Genomic DNA, 16,348 nt, shown 5'->3' on the forward strand with positions numbered 1-16,348 from the left:
ATCATTTATATACAGCATAAAAAGAAGCAGTCCCAACACCGACCCCTGCAGAACACCACTAGTCACTGGCAGCCAACCAGAAAAGGATCCTTTTATTCCCATTTGCTGCCTCCTACCAAACAGCCAATGCTCTAACCATCCTGGAAAACTTTCCTGTAATACCATGGGCTCTTAACCTGGTAAACAGACTCATGTGTGGCACCTTGTCAAAGGCCTTCTGAAAGTCCAATATACAACATCCACTACATCCCCTTTATTTATCCTACTTGCAATCTCCTCAAAGAATTCCAACAGGTTCGTCAGGCAGGATTTTCCCTGAAGGAAACCATGCTGACTTAGTACTACCTTGTCCTGTGTCACCAAGTACTCCATCACCTCATCCTTAACAATTGACTCTAAACATCTTCCCAACCACTGAGGTCAGGCTAACTGGTCTATAATTTCCTTTCTGCTGCCTTCCTCCTTTCTTAAAGAGTGGAGTGACATTTGCAAATTTCCAGTCCTCTGGTACCATCCCAGAATCCAATGATTTTTGAAAGATCATTTCTAACACTACCTCTTTCAAAACCCTAGGGTGCAGTTCATCTGGTCCGGGTGACTTATGTACCTTTAGGTCTTTCAGCTTTTTAAGCACCTTCTCTCTTGTAATAGTAACTGCACCCACTTCTCTTCCTACACACACTACAACATCAGGCATACTGCTAGTGTCTTCCATAGTGAAGACTGATGCAAAATACTCATTTAGTTCATTAGCCATCTCCTTGTCCCCCACTATTATTTCTCTTGCCTCCTTTTTTAGTGGTCCTATATCCACTCTCATTTCTCTTTTGTTTTTAACATACTTGAAAAAACCTTTACTATCCACTTTGATATTATTTACTACCTTGCTTTTCTATTTCATCTTTTCCCTTCTAATGATTTTTTTAGTTGCTCTCTGTAGGTTTTTTAAAACTTCCCAGTTCTCTAACTTCCCACTAATTTTTGCTTTATTGTATGCTCTTTCTTTTGCTTTTACAATAGCTTTGACTTCCCTTGTTAAACATGTTTGTACTATTTTACCATTTCTTCATTTTTGGATACATATGTCCTGCACTTTCCTCATTCTTTTTCCCAGAAACGCACACCATTGCTGCTCTGCTGACATCCCTGCCAGCTGCTCCTTCCAATTTACTTCTCTCTCACACCACTGTAATTTCCCTTACTCCACTGAAATACTGCTACATCAGACTTTGCTTTCTCCCTATCAAATTTCAAGTTGAACTCAATCATATTGTAATCACTGGTTCCTAAGGGTTCTTTTATTTCCTGTAATGTGGTATCCAGAACTCCAAGCAATACCACTCCCCAAGATCCCTCTGTACTTCAATACACCTAAGGATTCTGCTATTTACTGTATACTTTCCTTTTGTACTTGATCTCCTAAAGTCCAGTATTTTATACTTGTCTGGATTAAACTCTATCTGCCATTTCTCTGCCTACATGTCTAATTGGTCTATATCATGCTGAATCTTCCTCAGCATCCACAACTCCACCAATTTTTGGATGATCTTCAAACTTACTTATTAGCCCATCTAGATTTTCATCCAGAGATCCCAAAACTGATCCTGTGGAACACCACTGGTTACAGACCTCCATTCAGAATAACACCACCTCCACCTCTACCCTGAGTGTTCTATGTCCAAGCCAATTTTTAATCCAAGTTGCCATTTCTTTATTAGCCTACTAGCAGGGACCATAAAGTCCACGTATACTATATCCACTGCACTGCTCTCATCAGTCAGCTTTGTCATCTTCTCTAAAAACTTCAATCAAATTTGTAAGACATGAGCTCCCCTGGACAAAGCTATGTTGACTAATCCTTATAAGTCTATCTTTTTAGAGATGTGAGGAGGTCCTATCCATAAGAATCTTCTCCAGTAATTTCCCTACCACTGATTTAAAGCTCACTGGCTTATAATTTCTTGGTTGTCTCTTTTACAGATCAGTGTGCTAACTAATGGTATGTGAAATATACTTCATCTTGCAATCATATGAGCCTTCAAATGGGTTTTTGATGGTGAACAAGATGGACTTCTACATTTTAAACTCAGAATACTGCTTAATTTTACTTGTCAGTGCGGCGGTGATGTGACTGCATCCTAAGCTCTCCTGGCTGCTTTTCTCCAGCACATTCATTTCTAAATTCTCATCCTCAGTCACAACTTCAGTTCATCTTACCACTACCACGTGCTGCAACCCTACGCCTTTACTTCTTTTCGATCTCCCTTAAGTCCCCTGCACTTTCTATTCCATTGCCAATGATAGAGCACTCCTTTCACTCTGGAATGCAGACCATCATGTAAGAGAGGAATCTATTTGTGATTGTGTGTGAACGCTTAGGTGAGGTTTATTATTGTGAAGCTTGTTATCTGAGTCTTTGCTGGTTATTGCTGTTATGCTAGTAGTTATGACTGTATCTGATGCATTATAAGGAAGCTGAAATAGATAGATAGATACTTCATTAATCCCAAAGAAAATTAGTGTCACAGTAGCATTACACTTGCACAGATATACAAATATTAGAAGAGAAGTAAGAAAGAATAAAAAAAGAAGTTATCTCAAACAGGAAGGGATCTTCCTGTTATAGGTTGACTCATTATAGAGTCTAATGGTCGAGGATAAGAATGACCTCACTTAGCGCTCTTTGGAGCAGTACAGTTGTCTTAGTTTATTACTAAAAGTGCTCCTCTGTTCAACCAAGGTGGCATGCAGAGGGTGAGAAACATTGTCCAGAATTGCCAGGATCTTGCAGAGGATCCTTTGTTCTACTGCAGCCTCTGGTGTGTCCAGTTTGACTTCGATAACAGAGCAGCCTTTCTAATCAGTTATTGAGCCTATTGATATTACCCATGTTGATGCTATTGCCCCAGCACACCACCGCATAGAAGATTGTACTGGCGACAAGAGATTGGTGGAACATGTCTGCATACTCCAAAGGACCTCGGTCTGCTCAGGAAGTAGAAGTGACTCTGGCCCTTCTTGTACACAGCCTCTGTGTTGATGCTCCACTTAGGTCTGTCATTCAGGTGCACCCCTATGTACTTGTAGGTCCTGACCACATCCACGTCTTCACCATCAATAGTAACAGGGAGCAGTGTAGGCTTAGTCTTCCTAAAGTTCATCACTATCTCCTTTGTCTGACTGATGTTGAGCTGCAGATAATGCAACTTGCACCATTTGACAAAGTCCCCCAGCAGGACCTTGTATTCATCCTCCCGACCTCCCTTTATACACCCAACTATTGCTGAGTCATCAGAAAATTTCTGCAGATGACATGACTCAGTGTTGTATCTAAAGTCCGAGGTATACCGGGTGAACAGGAAGGGAGCCAATACAGTCCCCAGTGCTGCTTATAGCCATGTCTGAAACACACCTCTGAAGCCACACAAACTGTGGTCTGCCAGTCATGTAGTCCATTATCTAGGACTCCCCACTCCCCTCGCTCCCTCCTTTACTCCCTGTATACCCATGACTGTGTCACCACCCATAGCTCCAATCTGCGAATTCAATTTGCTGACAATACTACATTGATTGGCCTAATCTCAAATAATAACGAGGCAGCCTACAGAGAAGAAGTCATCACCCTGACACAGTAGTGTCAAGAAAACAACCTCTCCATCAATGTTGCAAAAACAAAGGAGTTGGTTATGGACTGCAGGAGGAATGGAGACAGGCTAGTCCCGATAGACATCAACGGATCTGGGGCTGAGAGAGTAAACAGCTTTAAGTTCCTCAGCATATACATTACCGAGGCTCTCATGTGGTTTGTACACACCAGCTGTGTGGTGAATAAAGCACAACAGCGTCTCTTTCACCTCCGACGGTTGGAGAAGTTTGGCATGAGTTCCTAAATCTTAAGAAATTTCTACAGGGGCACAATTGCGAACATCCTGACTGGTTGCATCACTGCCTGGTATGGGAACTGTACCTCCCTTAATCGCAGGACTCTGCAGAGAGTGATGCCGACAGCCAAGAGCATCTGCAGATGTGAACTTCCCACTGTTCAGGACATTTACAGAGACAGCTGTGTAAAAAGGGCCCGAAGGATCATTGGGGTCCCAAGTCACCCCAACCAAAAAACTGTTCCAGATGCTACCATCCGGGAAATGGTACCACAGCGTTAAAGCCACCAACAGGCTCTAGGACAGCTTCTTCCACCAGGCCATCAGACTGATTAATTCACGCTGATGCAATTGTGCTTCTATGCTGTATTGACTGTTGTGTTGTACGTACTATTTATTACAAATTACTATAAATTGCACATTGCGCATTTAGACGGAGATGTAACATAAAGATTTTTACTCCTCATGAACGTGAAGGCTGAAAGAAATAAAGTCAATTCAATACAATGGAAGTACCAACCTGCATTGAATGGAGTTTTTCCCCCAGCAATGAGGGCAATGGTATTGAAGGCATTTGAGAAATCAAAACACATGATCCTCACAGTGCTGCCCTGTTATCCAAATGGTAGTAGGCTCTATTTGGCAGGTAGATGACAGCATCGTCAACTCCAATGTGGTCCTGGTAGACAAACTGCAGGGGATTGAGGGCTGACCTGACCGGGGATCAGAGGTGAGCCAGCACCAGCCTCTCTAGGGTCTTCAAGATGAGTGAGGTCAGCACCACTGTATGGTAGTCATTCAAGTCTTTTGGTCAGCCCTTCTTAGGTACTGAGACCAGACATGATGTTTTCCATGCTGCTATGTTCTATGTTCCAAACCTGTTCTGGTATCTGTCCCCCACTTTTCCGTTGCTACATCGACGACTGCATTGGCACTGCTTCCTGCACACTTGCTGAGCTCATTGACTTCATTAACTTTGCCTCCAACTTTCACCCTGCCCTCAAGTTTACCTGGTCCATTTCCGACACCTCCCTCCCCTTTCTAGATCTTTCTGTCTCTGTCTCTGGAGACGGCTTATCCACTGATGTCTACTATAAGCCTACTGACTCTCACAGCTATCTGGACTATTCCTCTTCTCACCCTGTCTCTTGCAAAAATGCCATCCCCTTCTTGCAATTCCTCCATCTCTGCCACATCTGCTCTCAGGATGAGGCTTTTCATTCCAGGACAAGGGAGATGTCCTCCTTTTTTAAAGAAAGGGGCTTCCCTTCCTCCATCATCAACTCTGCTCTCAAAAGCATCTCCCCCATTTCACGTACATCTACTCTCACTCCATCCTCCTGCCACCCCACTAGGAATAGGGTTCCCCTGGTCCTCACCTACCACCCCACCAGCCTCTGGGTCCAACATATTATTCTCCATAACTTACGCCACCTCCAACGGGATCTCACCACTAAGCACATCGTTCCCTCCGCCCCCCCCCCACTTTCCGCAGGGATCGCTCCCTATGCGACTCCCTCGTCCATTCGTTCCCCCCCTTCCCTCTCCACTGATCTCCCTCCTGGCACTTATCCTTGTAAGCGGAACAAGTGCTACACATGCCCTTACACTTCCTCCCTTACCACCATTCAGGGCCCCAGACAGTCCTTCCAGGTGAGGCGACACTTCACCTGTGAGTCGGCTGGGGTGATATACTGCGTCCGGTGCTCGCGGTGTGGCCTTCTATATATTGGCGAGACCCAATGCAGACTGGGAGATCATTTTGCTGAAGACCTACGCTCTGTCCGCCAGAGAAAGCAGGATCTCCCAGTGGCCACACATTTTAATTCCACATCCCATTCCCATTCTGATATGTCTATTCACGGCCTCCTCTACTGTAAAGATGAAGCCACACTCAGGTTGGAGGAACAACACCTTATATTCCGTCTGGGTAGCCTCCAACCTGATGGCATGAACATTAACTTCTCTAACTTCCACTAATGCCCCACCTCCCCCTCACACCCCATCTGTTATTTATTTATATACACACATTCCTTCTCTCACTCTCCTTTTTCTCCCTCTGTCCCTCTGACTATACCCCTTGCCCATCCTCTGGGTTTTTCCCCCCTTCCCCCTTTTCCTTCTCCCTGGGTCTCCTGTCCCATGATCCTCTCATATCCCTTCTGCCAATCACCTGTCCAGCTCTTGACTCCATCCCTCCCCCTCCTGTCTTCTCCTATCATTTTGGATCTCCCCCTCCACCTCCCACATTCAAATCTCTTACTAGCTCTTCTTTCAGTTAGTCCTGACGAAGGGTCTTGGCCTGAAACGTCGACTCTACCTCTTCCTAGAGATGCTACCTGGCCTGCTGCATTCACCAGCAACTTTGATGTGTGTTGCTTGAATTTCCAGCATCTGCAGAATTCCTCGTGTTTATGTTTTCCATGCTGTCGGGACTCTTTCCAGGCTGAGACTCAGAACGAAAATGCACTGGAGATCTCCACACAGATGCTCTACGCACTCCTTCAGGACCTTGGGGTTCACACCAACTGGTCACAATGCTCTCCTTGTCTGAGTTTCCCCAAAGCCCTTCTCATCTGCTCAGTAGTGAAGGTGAGTCCATGATGACTGGGGAGTTGGTGGAGGGTGAGGATCGGGCAATAACAGCTAGTATGTGAAGAGTGGATGGTAGGTGGAGGGAAAGGAGAGAATGTAAACAGTGATAGCCTGTGTTGTTCATCCGCACGTTGAACTGGAGGAGGGAGGATGGAAGGGGGGAGGCATTGGTGCTGAGGGACCATTGCATATCTCTCAGCAAACTTTATTTAACTCATTAGCTCATTCACGGCTGCATTCCAAGGCCCTATAGCTAGGCTGATCAAATATGATCTAAAATCAATTTCTACGCTACTTATATTCTATACATTGATTTGGAGTATAAATTTCTGCTATGACTGACCAGTCAGTCACACTTACTTATGCAACTGTTAAAATAATGCACAATGCTGTAAGGGTCTGTGAAGAATCTAAATGTATTCCCTCCCCATTGTTCAATAATTAGTATAGATTATGTTCTTGATAACAAGCATGTTTATCTCTGGGAAGTAGATTACAAAAGTCATTCGTTTTTCAATTGAACATGTAATAAAAATGTTAAAAATCAATTTTACAATCAATATTCAGAAAGCCATGTAATGTATATTCAGTTCTAAGCAGCAGTTGTGAAAGTGCTGTGTTACAGAATGTGGTTTAGTGGCTTGGGGGCTTTCACTGGTTCTGTTAATGGAATCCCTCTGCTGGCAATTTCTGCTCAGTGGCCCATTAAGGATGAATGCAAATATAATAATACAATACTTTAGGCAAAAACATCTGAACTGAAGCCATTTAAACATCAGTATAAATATACTGTAGTTAGGAAAGGCATACTTGCCTTTGATTTACACACAGTATCTCTTCCTGTATAATAGAGGGTAGCTGAAGAGAATTTTCTGTATTATTAATCAATTATTGTTGGTCAATTTTCTTTGCAAACTTACAGTGATTCTGAGAAACTCACTTTATTGATTAATATTGGAAAGACTTACTCTGACTTCATTGGTCGGGGTGTAGAATTTAGAAGTCAAAAAACCATGTCGCAGCTGAATAAGCCTTTGGCTAGGCCACATTTAAATTATTAAGTGCATTTCTATCTGTGGCATTGCAGGAAGGGTGTGAAGTCTTTGGGGAGGGGGCAAAAAATCAGGGTGTTGCCTATATTAGTGAGTATTAGCTAAAAGGAGAGGTTGCATAAACCTGAAAGGCTTTCTGTGGATTGTCGGAGGCTGAGGGGTGAGTAATAGATAGAAACATAGAAAACCTACAGTACAGTACAGTCCCTTCGGCCCACAAAGCTGTGCCGAACTTGTCCCTACCTGAGAAGTTACCTAGGGTTGCCCATAGCCCTCTATTTTTCTAAGCTCCATGTACCTATCCAGGAGTCTCTTAAAAGACCCATTCGTATCCACCTCCACCACCATCGCCGGCAGCCCAACCCATGCACTCACCACTGTCTGTGTAAAAAAAGTTACCCTGACCTCTCCTCTGTACCTACTTCCAAGCACCTTAAAACTGTGCCCTCTTGTGCTAGCCATTTCAACCCTGGGAAAAAACCTCTAACTATCCACACAATCAATGAGATTACACACCTCTATCAGGTCACCTCTCATCCTCCATCGCTCCAAGGAGAAAAGGCCAAGTTCACTCAACCTATTTTCATAAGGCATACTCCCGAAGTCAGGCAACATCCTTGTAATTCTCCTCTGCATACTTTCTATAGTTTCCACATATTTCCTGTAGTGAGGCGACCAGAACTGAGCCCAGTACTCCAAGTGGGGTCTGACCAGGGTCCCATAGAGCTGCAACATTACCTCTTGGCTCCTAAACTCAGTCCTACAATTGATTAAGGCCAATACTCTGTGTGCCTTCTTAACCACAGAGTCAACCTACACAACAGCTTTGAGTGCCCTATGGACTCGGACCCCAAGATCCCTCCAATCCTCCACACTGCCGAGAGTCTTCCCATTAATACTACATTCTGCCGTCATATTTAACCTACCAAAATGAACCACCTCACACGTATCTGACTTGAACTCCATCTGCCACTTTTCAGCCCAGTTTTGCATCCTATCAATGTCCTGCTATAACCTCTAACAGCCCTCCACACTATCACAACAACTCCAACCTTTGAGTCATCAGCAAATTTACTAACCCATCCCTCCACTTCCTCATCCAGGTCATTTATAAAAGTCACAAAGAGTCGGGGTCCCAGAACAGATCCCTGAGGCACACCAACCTCCACGCAGAATATGACCTGTCTACAATCACTCTTTGCCTTCTGTGGGCAAGCCAGTTCTGGATCCACAAAGCAACGTCCCCTTGGATCCCATTCATCCTTTCTTTTGCAATAAGCCTCCTTACTTTCTCAGTAAGCTTTGCATGGCGTACCTTATCAAATGCCTTGCTGATGTACTGTATATAAAATTATGAGATAGGGTAGAGAACTAGAGTCTTTTCCCCAGGGTGGAAACATCAAATATAAGAGAGCATTGTTCCAAGATGAGAAGGGGAAAATTTATTCCATATTTAGGAGGCAAGTGTTTTACAAGGTGGTAGGTTTCTGGAACAACCTACTCCAGGAAAAGTGGTGGAAGCTGGTACGGCAGCAATGTTTAAGAGAATTTAAACAGACATATGAGTGAGCAGAGAATAGAATGATACAGAGCAGACCATGTGAAGGCAAATAGAATTAGTTTAAATTGGCTTCATGGTCACACATAGTGAACACAGGACACACCTCTTCTGCACGTATTTCCTGCACCATGCTTTGCAAGTTTCCACATAAAATGCTTCAGCCTAGGTATTTTCACAACAAGAGGTTAAATAGATTTTGTAATAGTAAACTGATGTACATTTTATGTATCAGATAAACCTTTGCTTTAACTCAACTTTCATTTCATGTCAAATCATGTGTAACTTCAAGAAATAGAGAATCTTCTACATTATATGGAATCATTTTTGTTGCAGAGATGACATACAAGGGGTGATTGATAAGTTTGTGGCCTAAAGTAGAAGGAGTCAATTTTAGAAAACCTAGCACATTTATTTTTCCTACATTTACACACATAGTCCAGCAGTCGTGGAGCATACGGATCCCTTCTTTGTAGAAGTCGGCGTCTTGGACCTCCAGAAATGGTCCACAGCAGGGGTGATTGATAAGTTCGTGGCCTAATGTAGAAGGAGATGAGTTATTAACTTCAAACTTTCTGCATTTTCACTCGAAGAGTTGAACTGTACGTACATGTAACAAGAGCTCTCTAACTCATCTCCTTCTACCTTAGGCCACGAACTTATCAATCACCCCTGCTGTGGACGACTTCTATAAAGAAGGGATCCATATGCTCCACAACCGCTGGACTAAGTGTGTACATGTTGGCGGGGACTATGTTGAAAAATAAACATGCTAGGTTTTCTAAAATAGACTCCTTCTACTTTAGGCCACAAACTTATTAATCATCCCTTGCAAGTTATTAAGTCAAAATACATTACATGATAACCTAAGTGACTTAATTGTCATATGGATTATTCTTAATACTTTCACTATATTATAATTAGGGGGAGAGAGGGAGCCTGTGGAATGTCGAATACCGGGTGAACAAGCAGTCTTTGGAGTACTGCAAGTCTGTGTCTTTGCTGTTGCTTTGCTTTGCTCAGTGGTGTGTGCCGATGCTTTTTTTTGCTGGTGGGGGGAGGGAGGATCGTTGCTTGCTACCGCTTACGTGTGGGAGGGAGGGGGAGCTGGGGGGGGGGACTTTGGGGTTCTAACATTTAACTGTCATTCATTCTTTGGGGGCACTCCTCTGTTTTTGTGGATGGTTGCGAAGAAAAAGCATTTCAGGATGCATATTGTATACATTTCTCGGACATTAAATGTACCTTCAAACCTTTGAAGTGGGTCTCTGACTCTGGATTCTACCCCAATGCAGATTACACTGACTGGACAGTACAGAAGGCAACTGGAATGTTCAGCTTGGGAAAGAGCAGCAAACAGAGCAAAAACGAGATACTTACAAGCTACCTGTTTAATGTAACTGTGAAGATCACACTTTATGGTGATGCCAAGGCCTTGGAACAAGTAAGAAGGAAGGTTAGTAAGATTATATCAGGGACAAATGAGTTTGGTCATAGATAGATTGATGAAACTGATAATTTTCTCCTTTGAGTCGAACAAGTCAAAGCAAGACGTAATAAAGGCCTTCCGATTGATCATGGGTATTCATAGAGGAAATCATAGAATGTTTCCTCTAGCAAATTGTTCAGTAACAGAGTCATGGATTTAAATTATTTGACAAGAAAACAGAGAGGAAATTAGGAGAAATAATGTCACATAAGCGGTTATTAATCTCTGGAACGTATCCTAAAATAATTAGTTTCCAGATGATTCCATACATTGTTTCAGCAGCAAACGGTGCTGAGAGGAGGAGACAGCAGCTTTGAAAAAGTTGTTTCTGATTGGCTGAGTGGCCTCACACTTTACCAATTAAATGAAGCGAGAGAGCAGAGAGGCCTTTTTTGAGCAGCATCAGTGGCAGTGGGTCAATGGAGTAGAAGTTGGTTGAGGCTTTGATGATGGCACAGGAAGGTAGCAGGCAAGAACCAGGTACTGCTTTTCATTTTCCTGTTAACTTGTGACCTCTGACAGTGTAGCAAAAACGGTAGCGAAGGCAATGAAATGTTCTTCCTGTAAGATACAAGAAATCAGGAAGCCCAGCAGTCTCCTTAAAGGCCACATCTGTGGGAAGTGCACCCAGTTGCAACTCTTGATTGAATGATTGAATAGCAGACCAAACTTGACAGGCGGAAGGGTAAAATTCTGCTCCTATGTCTTATGGTCTTATAAAGAGAAGGAGGATATTTAATGTAAATTAACATCCAGATTGGCACATCGTTGTGGTTTGAATGGTCTGCCCAGTGCTGTACTTCTCCATGATTTTTTCAAAAGGCAATTGGACCTATTTGAAAATAGCTCATTTTCAGGGTTATGGGGATGAAGATGAATCAAGGAAATAAATTGGGTAGTTCTGGTCAAATAGTTTAGGATAGAGCTGGCACAGGTACGATGAAACAAACCTTCTAGTGAGATAAAAACACCTCATCTCCACTCCATCCAGTTCCACATTCAAAGGAAGAGATGCAAGAGAGGGGTGTCACTTTCTCAGTACTTGCCTTTCAGGTTAATGAAGCAGGAAGCCTCTGCTTGAACTTGCAGTATGGGTAACCCTGAACAGATGGTCTTCCAACCTTTGGGGAAAATGGAAGTTGAAAGACAAGGGCAGTTATCGTAGAAGGTTACCGCTTCTCCCTTGTAACCACCCAAACCCTTCCCCATTGCTGACAGGGATTGATGACTGGAGCCTCCTTCCCCACTACCCCCTCCTCAACCCAGATCCTGACTCGTAGCTGCAGCAAATGTATCAAAGGCGTCAGACTGCTCCGAAATCCTCCACCTCCCACCAGTCTGGAAGCCATGTTTTCCAAAAAGGCTGCCTTCTGTAGATGATCAAAACAGAACTCCACAATGACCAAGGGCGCCCAAATGTCTGAAATGTCACTGATCTAAAACATTAACTGATTCTCTCTTCATAGATGCACTCTGACCTTCTATTTCCAGGACCCAGTCACTATTGTGGACGTAAGATCAACCTTCCGAGGAATGAACCTGTGGAAAGCACCTGGCCCATGTGGTGTCCCTGGCTGTAACTTCATATCCTGTGCACATCAGCTGGTGGGAGTATTTGCAGATATTTTTAACTTCTCCTTGCCTCAATATATGGTTCCCACCAGCTTTAAGAAGAACCTAAGAAAAACAAGGTAACATGCTTTAATGACTAATGGCAAGAGGTTTGGAATCCATCATCTTGAAGTGCTTTGAGAGGTTGGTCATGGAATGCATTTACTTCAGTATCCTAGACAAACTTAGCCCACTGCAATTCACCTACACTGAAACAGGGCTTTGGTGATTGCCATCTTCTTGGCTCTACACCCATCTCCAGAGCACCTGGACAGTAAAAACACCATCGTTTATTGACTAGAGTTCCACCTTCAACACAATAATTCCAAGCAAACACATCACCAGACTCTGGACACTAGGAGTCAACACTTCTTTCTGCAAATTGACCCTTGACTTCCCGACCAACAGATCTCAATCTGTAAGGATAGACAGCAACACCTTCCCTGTGATTACTCTGAACACTGGTGCTCCACAAAGGTTGGTCCTCAGCCTGCTAGTCTACTCCCTGTACACTCATGACTGTGTGGCCAGATTCTGGTCTGACTTAAGCCAGACGTTTGAAGGTGATACCACCATAAGTGGGCCGCATCTCAAACAATGATGAGCCAGAGTACAGGAAGGAGATAGAGAGCTTAGTTACATGGTATCATGATGACAACCCTTCCCCCAACGCTGGAGCAAAACACAAGAGCTGGTCATTGACTTCAGGAAGGGGAGCAGTGCACATGCTTCTGTCTACACCACAAGTAGAGAGGTTGAAAGCTGCAAGTTCGTAGAACATCTCCAATAACCCATCCTGGTCCAACGATGTAGACACCATCGCTGAGAATGTTTACCAATGCCTCTACCTCCTCAGAAGGCTAGAGAAACTTGGCAAGTCCCTATCACTCCTTAATAATTTATATTGATGCATTATAGAAAGTGCCCTAATTGGAAGCATCATGGCTTAGTATAACAACAACTCTGCCTGTGATTGCAAGAAATTGCAGAGAATTTGGACACAGTACAACACTTCACAAAGACCAAGCTCTCATTTACGGACTTTGATTATGCTGGCTGCTTCACTGAGGCAACAAGAAGTATAGACCAAGTTCCCATCCAGTCCTGACATTATCTCCCTTCCCCTCTTCCATGGGCAGAAGATACAGAGACTGAAAGCACACACCACCAGGCTCAAGGACAGCTTCTATACACTGCTAAAGGACCATTGAGTGATTCCCTAGTAGAATAAAATGGACTCTCCGCCTCACAATATACCTATTTTTCATCTTGTGATTTATTGTTTACCTGCTCTGCACTTTTTCTGTAGCTGTTGCAGTTTATTCTGCAATGTTATTGTTTCACCTTGTTCTACATTAACATATTGTGCAATGATTTGATCTGTGTGAACAGTATGCAAGACAAGCTTTTCACCGTTTCTCAGTACACGTGACAATAAAAAAAACCAATTCCAATTTCTGTGCCCCTTAAAGGGATGGTGTTTTGACAGCATTCCACAACATCCAGTGCTTCTCAGTGCAATGTGTTCCTGCATAGATGCAGTGAATGACAAAAGAATGGGGATGCAATTGTCGTCATCGGTTGAGAAAGAAATAAGGCTAAGACTTCAAATAATGTAACTTAATCTTTAACACTCATTTAAAACATTAAAGGTGGGATGTAGGTATATCTCTAAACAATGCACCATTTCTTAGTACTTTACCAGACTATGAGCTCAAACCCTGAATAATAAATTAGCAAAAAGAAAACACTTTCATACAATAACAGTGAATGGTTGGCACAAGTTCCAGAGTCAGTGGGACCTCACAATTTCATACAGTTGATGGTAATGAAAAGGCCTTTTGTCAACTGTGCAAACAGGGGCCTAGCACTGAAACATCTGTAGCAGGAGTCAGTATTATCCATCCCATACTGCTTTCCTCTCACAGAGAAGTATAACAAGGCAGAAAAATTAGGTAATCTTAGGTGAGGTGAAGGGATGTGTGATTTTAATATAACATTGAGTCATGGAATGTAATGAAACCACATTTTAAGGATGGAAGAAGCAAATCTCAAATATGAACATGCGTAATGTGAGTTTAAGTAATTATTTTTGTATAAATGGTAAATGCCACGGGGTAATATGAAGCATAATCCAGATTGTTGTAGAAATTTGTGAGTGTACATTGAGTGTCAATGGACAGCCCATCCCTGGGGCAGAAAGGGAGGGATTCAGGATGAAAACACCGAATGCTATTCTTGTTACATTGACTCCTCACACATTGCTTCCTGAAAGCACTCAATTCCCAATCCATTTCCTATGAGTCTGCCTTTCCCTTCACCTTCCTTTTGGCTAACTGATGCCCCTCATCCTCTCCGTTCACCTCACCACCTTCTATGTCCAACAAATCATCTGTCATTACTTCTGCCAGTTCCAAGATAAACAATAGCTCCAAGCCTGATCAAGCCTGGAAACAGATACAGTTCAGTTCTGGCACCATTTAAAGGTGTGGCTTAACAGTATCTGTGCACTTGTAACAGTATTATTCTAAACTCTATTTAGAACAGGGATGCTGAGGAATTACTTTAGCCAGAGTGTGGTGAATTCATTGCCATTGACAGCTGTGGAGGTCAAGTCATTAGATACATTTAAAACAGAGGTTGCTAGGTTCTTGATTAGTAATAGCTTAGAAATTACAGGGAGAAGGCAGGATAATGAGGTTGAGAAGGACAATAAATCAACCATGGTTGTATAGCGGAGCAGCCTTGATAGGCCAAATGGCCTAATTCTGCTCCTAAACTTTATGGTCTTATGGTCTAAAGGACTGAGGACTGAGAGGGAAAAACCTGTTGTAAGGAAACATATGGAATCTACAACATTGCCCCTCTGAATAGTCCATGTAGTAGGGTTATGCCCTGAATATCCTTTGTGAGCATTGTTACCTTTCCTCTTCCTCCCCTTTGTCACTTCTGTTGTCTGCTGTCTTCCCTGTCATCTCCTATCAACGCCCAACCCCAGAAACAGCCCTTGCAGAACTACTGCGAGGAACAAAGTCTTCCTTTGTTATTCCTTCATGAAGCAAGGCACTTCTATGCAAAATAGGCTGGCCATGCAAAACGAAACCTTGAGTTAATTAGTAGCCTGAAATTAAAACTAAATAAAAACAACTGCAGCTAGTGGATATTCTCCTTAAGCAGCACAGCCTGGGGCTTCCTTCATAAATACAAGAGATCCTGCAAATGCTGGAAATCCAGAGTAACATACACAAGATACTGGAGGATCTCAGCAGGTCAGTCAGCATCTCTGGAGAGGAATAAAAAGTCCATGTTTCAGGTCAAGATCCTAAATCAGGGATCCCTTCCTGCTGTTAGTACAGCAACTTGCCAGACAAGTTAAATCAGTGGTAAGTAGGTGAAGTGGTCAGACATGATTCCACAGTAAACACAAGAGGATCACTTATGCAAGTTACCCGTTGGTTTATCTCATGAGAACAAGCTGTAGACATCTGTAAAGAAATCCAATCCAACATGGCAGGCAGCATATTCTGGCGTACAATGAGCATCTCTTCCCATTCACTGTTTTGGTTTATTTTATACTTGTTAATACATTTGGCTTGTAATCAGGTTTCTGGGCATTATCTCTGTTCCTCCCTGTTAGCCCCCTCCATTCATTTGCTCCATCCAATCTCTCTCATTGCCAGTATCACTAAGCCATCTGTGGCCTATGCAAATGCAGGTAACACCTGTTTGGTCACTGAAAATAAAGCCCTACAGATATTGAAAATCTGAAATAAAAACTGTTTCTCCCATAAATGCAGAACTGATAAGGCAACATCTGTGGAGGGAGGTAAAAAAAACATTCTATAGCTAGGAAACTATGGGTTTTTTTTAGTGGGAGAAATAAGTATTTCAAAGAGCATTCCAATCTGAGTTCCCATTATGTTTGAAAATACCATTCCTTTAGCTTGTAAGTAATCACTATTTTTCTAAATATGCTTATTATCAAAAGGGAACTTAATTGTACACACTGTTTGATTCATTTTCTGTTCATCACATGAGATCAGGCATTCAATTTTAAAAAACCAAGCACCAGATCTCTTCTATTTCCCCTAACAACATAAGGTCAGATATTTATAGACACATCTGTTGAAAGGTCTTCAACCCGAAACATTACTTCTGTTTC

The sequence above is a fragment of the Mobula birostris genome, chromosome 4 (assembly GCF_030028105.1).
Source record: "Mobula birostris isolate sMobBir1 chromosome 4, sMobBir1.hap1, whole genome shotgun sequence".
Taxonomy (NCBI): Eukaryota; Metazoa; Chordata; class Chondrichthyes; order Myliobatiformes; family Myliobatidae; genus Mobula; species Mobula birostris.